The sequence below is a fragment of the Salvelinus fontinalis genome, chromosome 24 (assembly GCF_029448725.1).
Source record: "Salvelinus fontinalis isolate EN_2023a chromosome 24, ASM2944872v1, whole genome shotgun sequence".
NCBI classification, from domain to species: domain Eukaryota; kingdom Metazoa; phylum Chordata; class Actinopteri; order Salmoniformes; family Salmonidae; genus Salvelinus; species Salvelinus fontinalis.
The window spans coordinates 24,480,589-24,502,822 of record NC_074688.1 but is presented as its reverse complement, the minus strand read 5'-3'; the positions used below and the strand labels follow the sequence as shown (position 1 = coordinate 24,502,822).

The 22,234-nt window shown below is 44.1% G+C and overlaps 1 pseudogene; it reads left to right on the top strand.

Moving 5' to 3' along the window:
- The first annotated feature begins 582 nt into the window (after window positions 1-582).
- Window positions 583-20,551, top strand: LOC129822495 (protein moonraker-like; annotated as a pseudogene).
- The last annotated feature ends 1,683 nt before the right edge of the window (window positions 20,552-22,234 follow it).

Sequence of the window (22,234 nt, the reverse complement as noted above, 5' to 3'; positions counted from 1 at the left end):
AGACGGTTGACGTCAACAACCCTCATCGAATACAATATGAGATATCCACCAATCCAAAGAAAGGATAGGCGAGAGCTATGTGGACAACGACTCCCATTGTTAGGGCAGAGAAACAAGTATCTTGTCAGTATATCCATAATCTTTGCTATCAGTACAGAAAAAGCATGACAACGCTTCCTCTTCCTGTCTATGAAAAATAAAAGTGATAGTACAACATCATCCTATTCGTGTAATGCTTTTGATGACTGTTTCATCGAAACAAACAGAAAATTATGGACACAAATAGCTAGAAAAACAACTATTTTATAATAATAATCACATGTTAGTCAAATTAGTATTTTAAATGTCCTACATCTGGTTATGTTTTGACGGTTTCTGCTTTCCGTAGGTTAAAAATACCCACTTGTTTTTACAGAAGGCGGTGCTTATTATTTGTTGTCATGGCGGCATTTTAAGCAGTTTTAGCTGTGATTAGCATGCTAGCTAGCTGTCGAAGTCTATCCCGTACAAATAATATCCTAGCTAAATATTTTCACGTTCTTTACATGATGATATTCGAAGCATAATGTACCATCTGGTTGCATGGCTAGATACGTACTGAAATGTTAGGCAAGGGTTTGCAAAATGTATCAAAGCTAACGTTAGCTAGATATCTAGGCAGGTAGCTAGGTACACAGGCTACAGCTGATGTAGATACACCGGTAGTTAGCTAGGGGATTTAGGAACAGCCATGACTGCAAACCTAGAGTCCCTGATGACCTAGGACAATCGAAAAGCTGGGTCACATTAGGTCCAAATCGAAGCACTCGGCTTTCTCAGACCCAGGTAAGATAACGTTAGCTAAAGGACATTCATGTAAACCCACATATGGTCAAACGGATTGTGAACTATCTGACCAATAAGACCACAGTTCGTAAGATTGAACCAGGCAGTATGAGACCAGATATGCGCAAACACGGTAACGTTAGCCCCACAAGGGACGGCCCTGTCACCTTTCCTGTTTCCTCTCAATACATAAATTACTTCACACAAAACAATGAACTGCGCCACCTGCAGAAATTCTCAGACTTTGCTATAGCAAGTTGTATCATGAAAGGTGACGATGCTCATCACAGGGAATTAAGAGTCCTGAGAGTTATAGTGTACAATAAACGGAAGGATAATTCCCAGAGTATCTATAAAAAAGCCTAATCCAGACTACTTTTTAAGGAAGCTAATATATTTTAATGTGTGAGACACAATGTTTCTCATGTTTTACAGCAGTGTAGTGGCTAGTGTTTTGTGTTATGCCATTGTGTGCTGGAAGGGAAACTTCGTGAAGGATGACTGGACAAAATCATAAAGAAAGTGATACAATCAGATGCAGTCGAGTCAATGCAAGACATGTTCATAAAAATAAAAAGGCTGCAAGCTTAAACACACATGTTATGGACAATGCCACACGGCCACTCCACAGCTCTCTAATGCAACACAGTAGCAGGTTCATCCTGCCCAAACACTACACAGAGAGCTTCCCGAAGGTCCTTTTTACCCACAGCCATCACAAATGACTAATTTGTGACTAATTTGTGACTACTATTTGTGTAGTTGTTGCTGTTTCCCAGGAGGATAGACAACATACTTTCTTACCTATCTTTTATGGCTATTAACGTGTGGGTGTTTTATTTAAGCAATGATACATGTGATATATGTGTGATATATGGCCAATATACCACAGCTAAGGGCTGTTCTTAGGTACGATGCAACGTGGTATATTGGCCATATGTCACAAACCCCCAATGTGCCTTATTGCTATTATAAAATGGCTACCAACATAATTAGAGTAGTAGAAATATATGTTTTGTCACACCCGTATACCACGGCTGTCAGCCAATCAGCATTCAGGGCTCGATCCACCCAGTTTATAATATGTGTTTTATCATGTGTTTGTCACTGATATGGGTCCTGTCTTTGTAATTTTATTGATTGATGATGCTGAAGTGATGAAACAATTTCCCAAATTGGGATTAATAAAGCACTACTGTACTCTACTCTCTCTCCATCTTATACTAGTAATGATACTAGCATGCCATCATGATGGATATTGAAATATAACATTATAACTTTGTGAATGCCAGTTGATGTGGCCAGATCATAAGTTGGACAGCTGGATGTAACGTCAACTTAGCTAGCTAGCTAAATTGGTAGCTCTGTCATTGCAACAGCAGGAATGATTCCAGTGCCACTATTGTTTTCTTTCAGTTACTCTTCAATGCAGCCATGCCTGCCAATGCCTATAACCGTGCTACTCAAGTTGGCCCAGCTGCACCCATTGTGATTGAGAAGCTGATGCCCTGGGTAGAAAAGCGGGATGACCTGGATAGCACCTGTAGTTCTCTGTGTTTCTCTGCTCTGTCTGAGGAGCGTCTGCTGGCTGCAGTCAGGCTGGCCAAGAGAGATCTGAGGAAGAGACGACAGGAGTCATTGAACAGCTCCCCCATCAGACCACAGCCAGAGGAGACCACTACCATCAGGAGCAATGTGGAGCAGTTAAATAAGGCTCATCAATATACTCCCCTTTCACTTGTACAGTTTATATCAATTTTACTCTGCTCCAAGAACAATTAATTGATCATCAACCTTTATAATCGATTATCAACCTTGATAATTTTTCAATTTCAAGCAGAAGAGGGTTTTTCTTAAGGGGAGGTCAAAGACAGCCTGCCCCAAAGAAGAAGTGACTCGGTCTGCAGCCAAGGTGCTTGTATACATGTCCCAGAAGTACATCTCTGTACCCCCTGGGCCTGATCATGGCCTGTCCCCCCCAACCAGAGACCCAGGCCCAAGGCAGACAGCCAGCCAGGAGCCCCAGACAGCACTCAGCCAGGAGGTCCGCAGGCTGCAGAGAGAGCTGACCAACTACATCCAGAGATTAGATCAGCTCACAGAGGTAACTCCACATAAATAAAGTTACCCATGAGTTAACCAGTCAAATCTCCATGGTCAGAGGGTCTAGACCTGTTGTAGTGATTATATTTCTATGGGTAACACAGCTGGAGTGGCACCTTGTTGGCATACTGTGCATTCCAGGGTGAATGGTTGCAGAGCCCTTGGAGCCTGATGAGCAGCGCAGGGTGGAGGTCCGCAGACAGGAACAGGCAGCCAACTCTGCACGCATCATCTATGCTACAACAACAGGCGAAAGAGATCCAAGAGGATTTAGACAAACTGCGCTCACAGAAGATTGAGCACACAAACAAAGTAAGTCTCACTTAATAACCAAAGCTGTCATACTCTGATGAGGTTCATGATGAGGACAATGACAAAGACTAACACCCATCTCCCTCGCTCTCCTTTTCTCAGTCCAGAGCGATGGACAGGTTGGCTGCTGCCCATAGAGGGGCGATCAGGGCCATGCAGAGGTTCACTAATCAGCTGTCTGACACGTCTGAGGGCAGGATGCCCTCCTATTATAAAGAGCTGGGCCAGCTGATCCGCCAGCTCTCTCTGTGCTCGGCCAAGGTGGAGGTGGGCCAGGGATCAGCCATCCCAGAGGCTGCCCTGGACATCCTGCTGAAACTAGGGGTCAGTCATAGTCTGAGTCCCAAATGGCTCCTTATTATCTTTATAGTGCAGTACTTTTGATCAGGGGCAGGGGCAAAGGTCTCTGGTCAAAAGTAATGCACTATATAGGAAATAGAAAGCCACTTGCGATGCATCCATATATTTAATCCACCTACAGGTCACTCTCACCTTATTACAAAGAAGATGGGCACCAGAACATTTCCCAAATCAACTACTGTACATCTATTGGTCATTTTTGATAAGTAGCTTCCTTATAAATCTATATTAGCTTCCTTATACATCTATATTAGGTTATACAAGCAATAATCTATTTAAAAACCTAAGCTATTCAATCTAAAGAAAGTGGAAATAAATGTGCTGGAGAGCCACAAAACCATAGGTAGAGCTGAAGTATTATACAGTACATTTCATTTAGATTTTATTTGGCTTCTTTAATTTGAATGTATACAGAATATATTCGATTTTCGTGTCTCTCTCTGTGTCTCTCAGACCCTGGATACTGCTCTCAGCAAGCAGGAGAGTCCAGTACATAGGAGGCACGCCCGAGCACCCAGTTCCTCCCCTGCACGCTACCGCAGGTCTCCACATTGCAGCACGTCTCCTCCCCGTCCCCGTGCACCCAGGGGCCCTGCCACCAGGGGTCTCAGAGGACCTCGTAGAGCAGCAGGCCCCAAGAAGTCCTTCCCTGGTGAGCAACGAGCAGGTGTTCTCATTCTAATTCTAGCTGAGTGACTCAGCGTTCAGAGACACTCATTATCCCAGTCAGCTGTGCTGCTGAAGCTATTTTATTAGCATTTTAATAAGGATAGCCTAATTATCTAGTCTTTTTTTATTGGCTCATTATTCCATATCCTCATAACATCAATAACTCATGTAAATTAATTTCATAATTCATTAAACCCGGAACAACCAACACAGCAAATGTGTCAGACAAATCAGCATCCCCTCCTTTGGTTGAAACCACAGTCACACAGACACACAGTCACACAGACACACAGACACAGCAGTTAAAATAAAATATCTGATCCAAAAAATAGAACATTTATTGTGTGGGTGGAACGATTCCTGAAACTGCATTTTTAATTTGAGCGTCTCGGGTCTTTGTTGTTTACCCTGTTCTTTCATTGTGAATGAGGTAGCAGATTCTTATGGTTCCCATGGCTCAGGAAATTACCTGAAGGCTTAAGTGCTGTGTGTGTTTGGGCCTCCCACCGAGCTTGAATCACGACACCAGGGTGGAGATTAATGAGGGGCTGGCTGACTGACACAAAGAGGGGAGAGCGGGTCTGGTTCTCTGGCCATGGGTCTCCTGCAGGCAGCTCATTGTGTGGGTTGTTGGCTCCTACTGTGTAGAGTCTCCCTGTGGGAGATATGATGCAGCCACCACACACCACGAGAGGGTTTGAACTGGATAGTATGCGCAGGTCTCCTTGGCAACTAATAACAGTTCTCACTGTCAATGAACAAACCCCCTACTGTACCTTCTCCACACTGCCAAACAAGCAGCAGGCAGGTGTCTGTTTGTGTGCTAGTTGGCCAGATAATTGTGTAGTCTGTCAAAGGAGCATGCAGGTGTTAAGGGCCATACAGGCTTTACTAATGTTTGATTAGTCATGCCAAGCACTGTAACACTTATCTGTAAGGGCCTATAGAAATGATTGAGCACATAGCCTAGCTGTTCAAGTGTTTCAAAACAACAATTCAATAAGAATTGATGATGAGCCAATGTTGTGATGTTAGCAAATAGGAGAGCGGTCCCTCAGCATCAGCAGCCCCCCAGAGCCACAGAGCCTCCTCCACAGCTGGATCGCAGACAGGTGCTCAGGGCTGGCCTGGAGAGCCTGGTCAATCTTAGAGAACTCAGGGAAGGTGGGGGACAGGTCCCCGACAGTCAAGGAGGAGCACTGCACCCCGACAGGACAAAGGTCAGTGAGTTTAATTAGTACATTTTTGACGCAATTAAATGTATTTTAATATGTCTATTAATAACTGTCTATCCTGAACTATTTGCACTACAATTGTGTCTCTTAAACATTATCCTTGTCCAGAAGCAGGGAGCCCATGTGAGGGATGCAGGTTTCCAGCAGCCCACAGTGGCTTCCAGGCTGAGAGTGTGTCAGCACCCACAGAAGGAGGCCTCTGTGCCCTGGATACCCACGTCACCTCACTCTCCTCCTAAACAACAACAACAGTGGTGAGATCAGAGGAGAGCACTCTCTCTTGTCCTCAGTCTCTCTTTTGTAACTTACTCTTGCTGCATACTCTCCCTCTCTTACAGTCTCTCTTTTGATTGTCATTTTTTCTAATCCACTTGTTTTATGTGTCCTGCTCCCCTCAGAAGAGACCAGAGCCTCGATGTCTCTTCTCCCCTCTGAAGCCCTCCTCAGGCCCCTCAGAGCAGCAGCTGAGTGGTGTGGTGACAGCAGAGCATGACTATTGTCTGACCTGTGATAGACAGAGACATGCCCACAACGAAGCCTTCAGGTCACTGATAATAACAATAATGCATTTTATTTGCAGAAATCTTCATTTAACACATAAACCATTGGACATGGCAAACAACCTTGTGTCTTATTAGCATCACAGTACCTTACTAGTCTCATTTATGAGGTTTTAGTTGATTAATAATACACTACATCCCCAAAAGTATGTGTACATCTCTTTGTCGAACATCTCATTCCAAAATCATGGGCATTAATATGGAGTTGGTCCCCCCTTCGCTGCTATAACAGCCTCTACTCTTCTGGGAAGGCTTTCCACTAGATGTTAAAACATTGCTGCGGGGACTTGCTATCATTCAGCCACAAGAGCATTAGTGAGTTTGGGCACTGATGTTGGGCGGTTAGGCCTGGCTTGCAGTTGGCATTCCAATTCATCCCATTGGTGTTCAATGGGGTTGATGTCAGGGCTCTGTGCAGGCCAATCAAGTTCTTCCACACCGATCTCGACAAACCTTTTCTGTATGGACCTCGCTTTGTGCTCGGGGGCATTGTCATGATGAAACAGAAAAGGGCCTTCCCTGAACTGTTGCCACAAAGTTGGAAGCACAGAATTGTCTACAATGTCATTGTATGCCGTAGCATTAAGATTTATCTTCATTGGAACTAAGAGGCCTAGCCTGAACCAAGAAAAACAGCTCCGGAACATTATTCCTTCTCCACCAAACTTTACAGTTGGCACTATGCATTTGGGCAGGTAGCATTCTCTTGGCAGCCGCCAAACCCAGATTCGTCCATCAGACTGCCAGATGGTGAAGCGTGATTCATCACTCCAGAGAACACGTTTCCACTGCTCCAGAGTCCAATGGAGGCGAGCTTTACACCACTCCAGCCGACGCTTGGCATTGCGCATGGGGATTTTAGGCTTGTGTGCGGCTGCTAGGCCATGCAAACCCATTACATGAAGCTCCCGCCGAACTGTTCTTGTGCTGACGTTGCTTCCAGAGGCAGTTTGGAACTCGGTAGTGAGTGTTGCAACCGAGGACAGGGGAGTTTTACGCACACTCGGCGGTCCGGTTCTGTCAGCTTGTGTGGCTTACCATTTCGCGGCTGAGCCATTGTTGCTCCTAGACGTTTCTACTTCACAATAACAGCACTTACAGTTGACCGGAGCAGCTCTAGCAGGGCAGAAATTTGACGAACTGACTTGTTGGAAAGGTGGCATCCTATGAAAGGACCACGTTGAATGTCGCTGAGCTCCTCAGTAAGGCCATTCTACTGCCAATGTTTGTCTATGGAGATTGCATGGCTGTGTGCACAATTTTATACACCTGTCAGCAATGGGTGTGGCTGAATCCACTAATTGGAAGGGGTGTTTTGTATAAATAGTGTGTATGTGTTATAGCTGTGTGGACTGGCAGAATGAATGAACCAATGGAAACTGCCCAGGGAACAGTTTAATTAATGAGTTTGCTCATTTTGAGTAATTAAGTCATTTTAAACCCTGATCTCAGACCCCACTTGCTGCAAGCAATACTCTGATTCCAATTCAAAGTTAACTTCTCCAAAAAATTAAATCTAGGCGCTTGCTTGTTAGATTGGGGACATTCTTTTTTTTTTAAAGCACCGTGATGGATAGCAGTGCCTGCCTGCCCTAAATTTAAGTGCACAGCAACCCTCTACACTAATCAAAACTTAATTAGTGCAATTGAGGTCTATAATTAATCATATGCCTGCAGCCTGCTTTTGGTGGCTGACATTAGCACTGGATTTTATTTATTTAACTAGGCAAGTCAGTTAAGAACAAATTCTTATTTTACAATGATGGCGTACCCCGGCCATCCACATATGTGGATCTCTAATTGAAACAGTTCTGTCTTGTGTTGTCTTTATTTATTTTTATTTTTTTATTTTACCGTTATTTTACCAGGTAAGTTGACTGAGAACACGTTCTCATTTGCAGCAACGACCTGGGGAATAGTTACAGGGGAGAGGAGGGGGATGAATGAGCCAATTGTAAACTGGGGATTATTAGGTGACCATGATGGTTTGAGGGCCAGATTGGGAATTTAGCCAGGACACCAGGGTTAACACCCCTACTCTTATGATAAGTGCCATGGGATCTTTAATGACCTCAGAGAGTCAGGACATCCGTTTAACGTCCCATCCAAAAGACGGCACCCTACACACAGGGCAGTGTCCCCAATCACTGCCCTGGGGCATTGGGATATTTTATTAGACCAGAGGAAAGAGTGCCTCCTACTGGCCCTCCAATACCACTTCCAGCAGCATCTGGTCTCCCATCCAGGGACTGACCAGGACCAACCCTGCTTAGCTTCAGAAGCAAGCCAGCAGTGGTATGCAGGGTGGTATCGTCCCTGTTTGGCCGATGTAGGCCGTCATTGTAAATAAGAATTTGTTCTTAACTGACTTGCTATCACGAGAATTTTCAATCCCAAATGATGATAACTAAACAATTATTTAAGCTTTGACCAATCCCCGAGGTTTGTAGGACCCCGGGTTTAATAATAATTACGCAAAGTAATCCTTTAGTCATTACTTTAGACATAAAAATTCCCTTATCAGTTACATAAAGGTTAAGTACAAAAAAACGGGCCCAAATCCCCGTCATTTGCATGAAGAAAAGACAGAGAAAAAGGAGGCGGAGGTCCGGCTGCCTTCTGAGAATTCATAGGCTACTGAGTAAACCTCCACCACCATAGTTCCTGTGCCCAAGGAAGCAAAGGTAACCTGCCGAAATGATTACCGCCCATAGCACTCACGTCATTGGAAAACAAAATGGATGATATACGATCAAGACTATCCTGCCAACGGGATATTAAAAACTGTAATATCTTATGTTTCACTGAGTCGTGGCTGAACGACGATACGGATAATACAGAGCTGGCTGAATTTTCCATGCATCGGCAGGACAAAGAAGCTACGTCTATTTGTCAATAACAGCTGGTGCGCAATGTCTAATATTAAAGAACTCTCGAGGTATTGCTCGCCTGAGGTAGAGTACCTTATTATAAGCTGTTGACCACACTATCTACCAAGAGAGTTCTCATCTATATTATTTGTAGCCGTCTATGTACCACCACAAACCGATGCTGGCACTAAGACTGCACTCAACAAGCTGTATAAGGCCATAAGCAAACAAGAAAATGCTCATCCAGAAGCGGCGATCCTAGTGGCCGAGGACTTTAATGTGGGCAAACTTAAATCCGTTTTACCTAATTTCTACCAGCATGTCACATGTGTAACCAGAAGGGGAAAAAAACTCTAGACCACTTTTACTCCACACACAGAGACGCATACAAAGCTCTCCCTCGCCCTCCATTTGGCAAATCTGACCATAATTCCAGCCTCCTGATTCCTACTTACAAGCAAAAACTAAAAAAGGAAGTATCAGTGACTCGCTCAATACGGAAATGGTCAGATGACGCGGATGCTACGCTACAGGACTGTTCTGTTAGCACAGACTGGAATATGTTCTGGGATTCATCCAATGGCATTGAGGAGTATACCACCTCAGTCACCAGTGCATTGACGACGTCGTCCCCACAGTGTCCGGATTGGATGGATTACAGGCAACATCCGCATGGAGCTAAAGGCTAGAGCTGCCGCTTTCAATGAGCGGGACATTAATCCGGATGCTTATAAGAAATCCCGCTATGCCCTCAGACGAACCATCAAAAAGGTCAATACAGGATTAAGATTGAATCCTGCTACACCGGCTCTGACGCTTGTCGGATGTGGCAGGGCTTGAAAACTATTACGGACTACAAAGGGAAACCCAGATGAAGCAGATGCTAAGCTGCAGGACTGTTTTGCTAGCACAGACTGAAATATGTTCCAGGATTCTTCCGATGGCATTGAGGAGTACACCACATCAGTCACTGGCTTCATCAATAAGTGCATCGGTGACGTCGTCCCCGCAGTGACTGTACGTACATACCCCAACCAGAAGCTATGGATTACAGGAAACATCCACACTGAGCTAAAGGGTAGAGCTGCCGCTTTCAAGGAGCAGGACTATAACCCAGAAGCTTATAAGAAATCCCGCTATGCCCTCCAACAAACCATCAAACAGGCAAAGCATCAATACAGGACTAAGATCGAATCGTACTACACCGGTTCCGACACTCGTCGGATGTGGCAGGGCTTGAAAACTATTACAGACTACAAAGGGAAGCACAGCCGAGAGCTGCCCAGTGACGTGAGCCTACCAGATGAGCTAAATGCCTTTTTTGCTCACTTCGAGGCAAGCAACACTGAAGCATGCATGAGAGCACCAGCTGTTCCAGACGACTGTGTTATAACGCTCTCGGTAGACGATGTGAGCAAGACCTTTAAACAGGTCAACATTCACAAAGTTGCGGGGCCAGACGGATTACCAGGACGTGTACTCCAAGCATGCGTGGACCAACTGGCAACTGTCTTCACTGACATTTTCAACCTCTCCCTGACCGAGTCTGTAATACCTGCATGTTTCAAGCAGACCACCATAGTTCCTGTGCACAAGGAAGCGAAGGTAACCTGACGAAATGATTACCGCCCCGTAGCACTCACGTCGGTAGCCATGAAGTGCTTTGAAAGGCTGGTCATGGTTCACATCAACAGCATCATCCCGGATACCCTAGACCCACTCCAATTCGTGCTTAGTCACCTCCTATACCACCTGTTCACCCTCGACTGCGTGGCCAAACACGACTCCAACACCATCATTAGGTTTGCTGACGACAGAACAGTGGTAAGCCTGATCACCGAAAACGATGAGACAGCTTATAGGGAGGAAGTCAGAGACCTGGCAGTGTTGGGCCAGGACAACAACCTCTCCCTCAGTGTGAGCAAGACAAACGAGCTGATCGTGGACTACAGGAAAAGGAGGGCCGAACAGGCCCCCATTAACATCGATGGGGCTGTAGTGGAGTGGGTCGAAAGTTTCAAGTTCCTTGGTCTCCACATCACCAACAAACTATCATGGTCCAAACACACCAAGACAGTCGTGAAGAGGGTACGACAACACCTTTTCCCCCCCAGGAAACTGAAAAGATTTGGCATGGGTCCCCAGATCCTCAAAATGTTCTACAGCTGCACCATCGAGAGCATCCTGACCGGTTGCATCACGCATCACTGCTAGGTATGGCAACTGCTCGCCCTCTGACCGTAAGGCGCTACAGAGGGTTGTGCGTATGGCCCAGTACATCACTGGGGCCAAGCTTCCTGCCATCCAGGACCTATATACTAGGCGGTGTCAGAGGAAAGCCCCAAAAATTGTCAAAGACTCCAGTCACCCAAGTCATAGACTGTTCTCTCTGCTACCGCACCTACAAGCGGTACCGGAGCGCCAAGTCTAGGACCAAAATGCTCCTTAACAGCTTCTACCCCCAAGCCATAAAACTGCAGAACAATTAATCAAATGGCCACCCGGACTATTTACAATAAACCCCCCACACATTTTTTTTACACTGCTGGGACTCGCAGTTTTTTTTCTATGCATAGTCACTTTACCCCTACCTACATGTACAAATTACCTCGACTAACCTGTACCCCCGCACATTAACTTGGTACCGGTACCCCTGTATATAGCCTCGTTATTTTATTGTGTTACTTTTTATATTTTTTTACTTTTGTTTATTTGGAAATATTTTCTTAACTCTTTCTTGAACTGCATTGTTGATTAAAGGCTTGTAAGTAAGCATTTCACGTGAGGTCTACTCCTTATTCAGCGCGTATTCAGCGCATGTGACGAATAAAGTTTGATTTGATTTGAATAACTTAGTGAAGACAGGATTCAGGACTATATTGTCACACCAGGCTTGTGCATGTGTGTGTGTGTCAGGTCTGAGGTGGGCTCTCCAACCCAGTGGGCTGAGAGAGTTGAGCAGGGAGGCCCGAGGGAGACTTCAGCCTCTCTTGGACCAGGCCCAAGAGACATTTAAACTCTCCATAAAAAAAATAAAGGGTTGTATGGACACAAAAAAAAGACAATCCTTTTGAGTTTTTTCTTGCTTTTCAGCAAGGAGGGGAATAAATAACTGAGTGTGTAACTTTGCTGTCACTCAATAACCACATTGTTGTTACAGAAGAAAAGCCTGGACCAAGGAAAGCTTTCCCCTCACTCAGGAATTCCACTGCCCTCAGAGGAGTGGAGAAATCAATACAACTAATTTGTAATTGAAAAATCCATACAGCTATTTACCACCAGATTTGTGCCACCACAGTGAAATGAATAGGGAATTTACAGCTAGGCCTAGGGTGTACTGCTGCAGCCTTGTGTATGTGCTGAGTGAAAGACTGGGTTAGAGTAGGAGTGGTTGGTGTTAGGTAGGAGAAGGTCAGTAGTGGTGTGGTACTGAGCTTGCCCTACCTGTGTACCCCAGCAGATGGGAGCTGCTGCCCCTCAGACCCGGGACAGAAAGGCCACATCGTCACTGAGGCATCGGCTGTCTGAGCAGGCTACAGACAGAGTGAGTAGCCCTGTCATATTGTAATGATACTGACTTATATTACCAATATTTATGTTTTTCTCAGCATTTTAGTCCCAAATGCAAATAGGGCTTTGGTCAAAATTAGTGCACTATATAGGGAATAGGGTGCCATTTCGGGAAACAGCCATGAAGTGATTCCATAAAACGCATGTGTGAGCTCTGTCCTATCTACCTCCCTCTCCAGGCTGCAGAGTGCGCTGAGGTGCTGAGTGAGGCCCTGCTAGAGGAGCTGCTGGCCGATGCAGTGCGGGCCACCTGGGTGGCGGAGACAGACAGACAGATGGAGGGTTTGGCCCAGCGCCAGCTCAAGGCCCCCACCCTGGAGAAGAAGGCTGCTGCGCATGGAGGAGATGGAGGTGAGCCCTGAGCATTGCCCTAAGGAAAGACCACCACACAAAGGTCACAGGGAGTTTGAAAGGGCACCGCTAGTTAGTTTGTCATGCAAGGCCTGTGTGATGTTTGACAGCCTTGGTCAAGCTGTGCTATGGAGATACAGTGAATACACTGTCCAGTCCTGTCTGGATTTGTATTATTGTTTGGCTGAAAAATGTATTTAAATAATATACTTATTTGATCATCTATGTGTCTGAGCAGAAAGACCAGGAAGCTGTGAGGAGACGCTTTGCTACCATCACATACTCAGACCCTCACCACTGGGACAAAGGGGACACAACTGGTGAGTAAACAGACCAAGTAACTCCTCCACACACCCTTCACAGTTTTGCATGAGGGTTTGAATTGTTGTTCCTCTGGTGCACTGCAGGTGGAGGTATAGTGTTAGTGCTGTTTTAGCCAGTTGAGAGCAAGTCTATCCCTCTTCCGCTCTCCTTTTCCACCCCTCTTTCTCCCATCCCCATCTCTTTCTCAGGGCCCCAGAGGCCTGCTCCAGGCCAGTCTCTCCTCAGCCCGTTAGGATCACCAGGCCAACACTGAGACACACCACCACGGCTGACATTGTCCTGGAGAGCCCTGTGGAGACCGGGTGTTTTTTCATCTGGTGTTGCCAAAGCGCTCTTTCCTGTGAATAGTCCTATGCACAGAATTCAATAGAACATTGTGTGTTGTTACAGTATCTGTATGTTAATGTGTTTGTTTTGTAGTAATCACCATGCAATACTGCAGCCACCATCTCAGAGAAAGCTTCAAGCACTGTCTGAGTTTAATGGGTTGATGTATGGACAGCTTGTTTGAGAAACAGATAGATATTAATAAGGAATATATTACATTATATACTGGGTGGTTCGAGCCCTGAATGCTGATTTGTCTGACAGCCGTGGTATATCAGACCATATACAACGGGTATGACAAATCATTTATTTTTACGGCTCTAATTACATTGGTAACCAGTTTATAATAGCATTAAGGCACCTCAGGGGTTTGTGGTATATGGCCAAAATACCACAGCTATGGGCTGTATCCAGGCACTCTGAGTTGCGTCATGCATAAGAACAGCCCTTAGCGGTGGTAAATTGGCCATATACCACAACCCCTCATGCCTTATTGCTTAATTATACATTTATAATTTGTTGATGTTGCAGATTGTAGTTAATGGTTATGAGATGCTATACTGGGTAATGGGACTTCTGCAGTCTCCACTAAATGGGAATTAATTACAGAGGGTAATGGTGTATGACATCACTTAACCTGCTCCCACCTTATCAGGCAGGAACTCATAAAGGACAATATAACGAGACAAAACTGATGCAGAACATTGATCCCCTAAATGTAAGACGGTGAGAAAGTGCCCAACAAAACCACTGTCCCAAAAACTGTCAATTACTTTATTTTGCAGTTGACGTCCACTCCAGACAATCAACAAAACGGATAGAGGTGGAACGTTGTTTATGCCTTTCCCAGAATGCACTGCTTTGTTGTGCCTCAATTCTGGCTGTTCTTCTCCACGCCTAATCTCTCCTGGCTGCGATGAGACCAAACCTAACCCCCTTCAAACCCCAACCCCCCCGCCCACCCACCCTCTGGCAAGACATAAAGGGAGTGCATCAGTGTGCCTCTGCCTCCCTCCCCTGCCCAGAGCTTTAGCTGTAGCTGCCATTGCTTAAATTACTTAGGAATGAAGGAAGAAGAAGGAGGGGAGAGTGTGAGAGATGAGAGCCAACGGCTGACAGGGGAAGTAAGTTGTTGAGAGCAGAGCGGACATGCCAGCATGATGCAGTGAAACATATTAGCATATTAAAGACAGTCAGAAGTTCACTGTTCCTGGTCCAACTGGACCTTCTGGAGGGGCTCAGACCAACTCTTCTGTGACTCATCTCTCACTCAGTCCGTCTGCTTTCACCTTTCCATCTGTAACCTATTTCTGTCTCTAAAGACCAGCAGAAACTAAACCACCACTAACTCTTTGCTGTCTGTTTTGTGGGTTGGGAGGAAGATGTGGTCAACCCAAATTCCATTCATAGCGCAGGTTATGACTCTGCCTAGTTATTTCATATGGTTTATGGGTAAAACAATACTAGCAGAACTAACTGACCTTGGCTTTCTTGATCCTGTATTGGTAGTGATTGGCCAGATAGCTTTACTTCTACCCCTGTGTTGTAGATACTAGCTACCTGTATCCTCCTGCCTCTATGAAGATAGCATTAGACTCACCCAGGAAAGTCTGTCTCTGTGTCTTCCTCCCTCTCACGGCCCAGTGAATTACACAGTCCAATGGGAATTCTCACCCCTGCCTGAGTGGCAGGTCATTTCATTGGTGTGTTAGACAAGGAAAATGGCCTGAGCCTCTGACAGGATTCCGATAAAAAGACTAGCAGAGTGCGTCATGAAAATTCTCTCCCTTGTTTTCCCCTTGCCTTGCCCCCAGTAGCTGTATAAATGAGATAATGTGGAACTGTCTGACCGAATATGAAGCCAGGTATTTTTTTGTATCGACGAGTGCACTCGTGTGAAAGCACAATACAATGATTGTGTGTTGTGTCTCTGAGAATGCCGGGCAAGTTTTCATCGCATTCTATCTCATTTGCAAAGCAATAGGGATTGATTCTAAATTCCACATGGATATTGTCTCATCCTCTACAAACACACAGAGCATGTTCAGGAGTTCTTCCCTCCAGTCTTTCTATTATCCTTGATTACGTGGAGAAAATTAGTCAGCCGAACACTCAGGGCTGAAAATTATAGATTTTTATGTGCCAACACACAGGGAGTATTTTCTTCCTCCCTCCGTCCCAGTATGTTTCCCTGTAGGCCTGTGTTCTGAGCGCTAGCTTCAAAGGGTTGACAAAGATACAGGTGCCAATAGAGATTGATTCCATACAAAACCAGGACAAAAAAAGACTATGATTTGTGGAATTTTCACTAAATGTAATCCATAGAATGGTCCTTTGGAGGAAAGATTGTTTACATATATTTGACATATATATTTGTATTTAAAAGTATAATTGAGCCTTTTTGGCCTTACCTTTAAGGCTCTGTAATGCAGCGGTCACCAACCCAGGCCTCCTTTAAGACTCCATAATGCAGCGGTCACCAACCCAGGCTTTCTTTAAGACTCCATAATGCAGCGGTCACCAACCCAGGCCTCCTTTAAGACTCTATAATGCAGCGGTCACCAACCCAGGCCTTCTTTAAGACTCCATAATGCAGCGGTCACCAACCCAGGCCTCCTTTAAGACTCTATAATGCAGCGGTCACCAACCCAGGCTTTCTTTAAGACTCCATAATGCAGCGGTCACCAACCCAGGCCTTCTTTAAGACTCCATAATGCAGCGGTCACCAACCCAGGCCTTCTTTAAGACTCCATAATGCAGTGGTCACCAACCCAGGCCTTCTTTAAGACTCCATAATGCAGCGGTCACCAACCCAGGCCTTCTTTAAGACTCTATAATGCAGTGGTCACCAACCCAGGCCTCCTTTAAGACTCTATAATGCAGTGGTCACCAACCCAGGCCTTCTTTAAGACTCCATAATGCAGTGGTCACCAACCCAGGCCTTCCTTTAAGACTCCATAATGCGGTGGTCACCAACCTTTTCCTCGCAGTCAAAATGCAAGCCAAAATCTACCGCTCAGATTTATTTTTGTTGGTGTAGCACTTGCAAGGCACAGCTGAGTATAAATTGAAATAATTAGCAAATAATTCGTTTTTTTTTTTACTGGACTGACGATACCTGCATTTTATGGTCATGGTGCTTTCAAGACAACTGGGAACTCTGGAAAAAAACGAGGTCAAATCATGACATCAGTGATCTTCCGGTCGTAAAGTCGGAACTCTAAAAAGATGCCCAAGTTTCCGACTTGGAATTCTCGTTTTTCCCCTAAGTTTCCAGTTGTTTTAAACGCACTGAAGTTGGAAGTCTGAGATTTCCGAGTTCCCAGTTGTTTTGAACACATTAGTCTCAGCGGAGGGAGGGTGGTAGAGAGCAGCAGAGGGTTCGTCTCTCACGGTCCCTGTTCTCTTCTTTCTTTCCTCCGGTAGGAGATTGACCAGAGAGAGGGGACACGTCTTCTACCTGATGGCTAAATTCAAGTCAAACCGTATCTGCGTCGTGCACAAATTCATATTGTTCCTATGATCAGAGAAAGTGAAATATTCCTTGATATTAAAATAGACACGATGAGCTGCTAATAATAATACAAACGCAAGGCTATCCATATACTGTATTTAGCTACTCATTTATTGCAGCTGAAGCGCGAGGGGAAGTAGGGAGTAGATCGTTTTATGTTTTGTAATAGTGCAGAATAAAAACTAACACATGAACTCGCACATAAAAACAGAAGCTCTTTGTTGTCTCTGCTCATGGTTTTGAAAGTTACTAAATCTCACATAGGCTAGTATCAAATTCGATGTGGCCGGGGTTGTGGAAGCTGTAGTGATTTGAGCTATCCAATTGGCCAGCGCAGTAGGCGTACTCGATTTAGCGACAGATCTCCCAGTTTGGCCTCAGATCTCTCTCGGCGGAGTTTGTCTTTTCAGACAAATGAAATGGTTCAAAATGGGAACACTTTGCCTACTCGGTGCACAGGGCTTCTGAATCAAGTGCACCTACTGTCAACAGCGCAACCTTTATAATAATAAAAAAGGAGTGCAAGCCTTTATCGTTGGCTGTTCTACAGAAATGTTTGGTGATCGACTAGGACTACCTTGAAGATCGATCAGTCGCGATCGACCGGTTGGTGACCACTGCCATAATGACCACTGCCATTTAATCTGTAGGTGTTTAGAGCAAAAATTGGTGTCATATAAAGTTTTACTGCTTGCTCTGTAATATGAAAAGTATTTTAATTTCAATATATTTCAATATAAATATGAATATTGGGAAAACTTTTTTTATTTTTTTTATTGTTGCAAATTTCTGCTGGTGATTAGCAGGATATGCAATGATACAAGTTAAAGGAGGGCTGTAATTGGTTACATTACTATGCTGTATAAAATTGTCCATAACATTAAAAGTAGCAGAGATCCCACTCTGGAACTTTGAGATGCCCATAGAGTATATTATGTTCAACAATATATTGAAAGATAAGCCAAATATATATATTTTTCAATATTCATGTTTATATTTGTGAATATTCATACATTATTATAAACAATGTTTTTTTTACTGAAATCAAGTACTACAGAGCAAGCGGTAAAGCTTCATATGACTGACGCCAAGTCATATGGAGTCTTAAAGGAGGCCTGGGTAAGGCCAAAATCGAATAAATATGCCAACTTTGATGAATTATTTCTCAATTAAATCAGCTGTGTAGTGCTAGGGCAAAAACTCCAGGCCCAAGTTTGGGAAAACCTGCTCTAAAGGACCATTATATGGATAACATTTTGTGAAAATCCCCAAAATCATGGTGTTTTTTGGTTCTAGTTTCGTATGGAATCACTCTAGAGTGGTTTGTGTGTCTGGCTCAATGAATCTTCTGTTGGTGAGATAGTGTTTGTCTTGGGACATCTTGTCATATCAAAGATACATAATCATATTTCTACATGTTTATCCTCAAGTGTGCAGTCACATCTAGGCATAAATTGTTGCTGAATGCACATCTCTAGTACTGCACTGCCAGCACTAAAATGCATATTTCTCTGGAGGGTCCTCTGTCAGCCCTCGTAGTCCTGTTGTCGCTTTTCATCAAGATCACATCCGTTCTTTATATGTCAGAAGTGTTGTTCAGAGCGGAGGTGATTATTATTCCGTCTCAAGTGAAGCCCTTCTGATAACAAGAGCACACTATTGCCTGTTGGATGGCTCATATAGGAATGACATTTCTCAGATTGCTTTCTGTCTGTCTGCAACCAGCCCTCCATCCTCAGATAAGAAGAGATGAACAGGAGCACGGGCTAAATCTATTACCAAAGTGTAGCTCCTAGCTTCAAAATGAAGATTATTCCCATATGTCTAGTGTTGTATTCTCATTTATTTTTTATTACATTCCCAACTCCAGGAAGTAGCGCCAATTAAATTTTATAGGTTGAAATATAGCCTATCCATCATATTATAATGGCCACTTTGATGCCAGGCAATACACAATCAATAGTGAAAGGAAATAATGGACCAGATGATGGTACGTAACTAGATGATGTACTGCATCATCAAAGTTATCTATAGCTCTGTGGTGCTTTGTCTCTGGTTGTCCTTATGCTTCTCCACATGTCATTCATTCATTTGGCCAGGTCTCCCTTGTAAAAGAGGTCTTTTGACCTCAATGGGACTTCCTTGATTAAAAAAATACAGAGGTGGAGCTCTGGGCCATAGTATAATACAGTGCAGAGAGCTATAGGCTAGTTATAGACACAGTTATGCTCAATTACTACTCATGCATACTTAATGTGATGAAGTTCAAACTCCATCAGGTTTCTGCGTAATGGATTGTTAGTGTAAAAGTGGTAAACTGATGATAAATCTAGAGAGAGGGAGAGCGTTATTGCTATCATTAGGTTAATGAAATTATGTTCTCACTCTTTTTATAGGGCAATTCACCACAGGATGATTTACAGTGTGTTTAAAGCGCTTGGAAGAAATCCCATTTAGTATGTCAGACAGTCACTAGAGGGGGCTAGTCATTCTATAAGGCCTGGATGGAAAGTGATAGCTAATCCGTGTGTGTGTGGAGAGTTGTTGTTGTAGTGTAGAATGTATGAAAACAGTGATTAATGCTGTGGGTTTGGGAAGCGGAGAGTGGGCACAGCTGCCTATTAGTGTGGAGAGCTCAATATGTTGTGTGTGTTGTCTAAGCTTGTGATTACCTGTGTTTACAACCAACAATGCTCAGCACAGGGAGAGGGAGTCAGCAGGCCCCTCCACTGCAGACAACACAAACACACACCAGGGATTGGCTGCATAGCCATATCTCATAGCTTATGAAAGTAGTGCACACATCATTCAGTATGCCAATCACTTACACACAAAAGGCATATTTCGCTCAAATGTTGTGCACAAATTTGTTAACATCCCTGTCAGTGAGCATTTCTCATTTGCCAAGATAATCCATCCACCTGACAGATGTGGCATATCAAGAAGCTGACTAAACAGCATGATCATTACACAGGTGCACCTTGTGCTGGGGCCAATAAAAGGCTATTCTTAAATGTGCCGTTTTCTCACACAACACAATGTCACATATGTCTCAAGTTTTGAGGGAGAGTCCAATTGGTATGCTGACTGCAGGAATGTCCACCAGTGCTGTTGCCAGATAATTGAATGTTAATTTCTCTACCATTAGCTGCCTCCAATATCGTTTTAGAGAATTTGGTAGTACGTCCAACCGGCCTCACAACCGCAGACCACGTGTAACCATGCCAGCCAAGGACCTCCACATCCAGCCTCTTCGCGGGATTGTCTGAGACCAGCCAACCAGACAGCTGATGTGGATAAAAACTAATGCTGATGCATGGGTGGACCTGGCTCCCAAGTGGGTGGTCCTATGCCCTCCCAGGCCCACCCATGGCTGCGCCCCTGCCCAGTCGGGAATTGGGGCCTCATTCACGTGATCATAGATTAAAGCCTAATTTATTTATTTTAATTGACTGATTTCCTTATATGAGCTGTAACTCAATAAAATCGTTGAAATTGTTGCATGTTGCATTTATATTTTTATTCAGTATACTTAAGTCGTTTTTGGGGGGTATCTACTTTACTATGTACAGTTGTAGTCAAAAGTTTACATACACTTAGGTTGGAGTCATTAAAACTCGTTTTTCAAACACTCCACAAACTATAGTTTTGGTAAGTTGGTTAGGACATCTACTTTGTGCATGACACAAGTCACTTTTCCAACAATTGTTTACAGACAGATTAGTTCACTTATAATTCACTGTATCACAATTCCAGTGGGTCAGAAGTTTACATATACAAAGTTGACTGCCTTTAAACAGCTTGAAAAATTCCAGAAAATGATGTCATGGCGTTAGAAGCTTCTGATAGGCTAATTGACATCATTTGAGTCAATTGTAGGTGTACTTGTGGATGTATTTCAAGGCCTACCTTCAAACTCAGTGCCTCTTTGCTTGACATCATGGGAAAATCCAAAGAAATCAGCCAAGACCCCAGAATTTTGTTTGTAGACCTCCACAAGTCTGTTTCATACTTGGGAGCAATTTCCAAACGCCTGAAGGTACCACTTTCATTTGTATAAACACCATGGGACCACGCAGCCATCATACGGCTCAGGAAGGAGACGTGTTCTGTCTCCTAGAGATTAATGTACTTCGGTGCGAAAAGTGAAAATCAATCCCAGAACAACAGCAAAGGACCTTATGAAGATGCTGGAGGAAACAGGTACAAAAGTCTATATCCACAGCAAAACGAGTCCTATATCGACATAACCTGAAAGGCCGCTCAGCAAGGAAGAAGCCACTGCTCCAAAACCGCCATGAAAAAAGCCAGACTACGGTTTGCAACTGCACATGGGGACAAAGATCGTACTTTTTGGCGAAATGTTCTCTGGTCTGATGAAACAAAAATAGAACTGTTTGGCCATTATGACCATTATGTTTGGAGGAGAAGGGGGGGGGGGGGGGGGGGGGGGGGGGGGGACCTGCAAGCCCGAAGAACACCATCCCCACCGTGAAGCACGGGGGTGGCAGCATCATGTTGTGTGGGTGCTTTGCTGCAGGAGGCACTGGTGCACTTCACAAAATAGATGGCATCATGAGAAAATAAAATTATGTGGATATATTGAAGCAACATCTCAAGACATCAGTGAGAAAGTTAAAGCTTGGTCACAAATGGGTCTTCCAAATGGACAATGACCCCAAGCATACTTCCAAAGTTGTGGTAAAATGGCTTAAGGAGAACAAAGTCAAGGTATTGGAGTGGCCATCACAAAGCCCTGACCTCAACCCTATAGAAAATGTGTGGGCAGAACTGAAAAAGCGTGTGCGAGCAAGGAGGCCTACAAACCTGACTCAGTTACACCAGCTCTGTCAAGAGGAATGGGTCAAAATTCACCCAACTTATTGTGGAAGGCTACCCGAAACATTTGACCCAAGTTAAACAATTTAAAGGCAATGCTACCAAATACTAATTGAGTGTATGTAAACTTATGACCCACTGGGAATGTGATAAATCATTCTCTCTACTATTATTCTGACATTTCACATTCTTAAAATAAAGTGGTGATCCTAACTGACCTAAAACAGGGAATTTTTTATAGGATTAAATGTCAGGAATTGTGAAAAACTGAGTTTAAATGTATTTGGCTAAGATGTATGTAAACTTCCGACTTCAACTGTATATTTTTGACTACTACTTCACTACAGTCCTTAATAAAATAATGTACTTTTTACT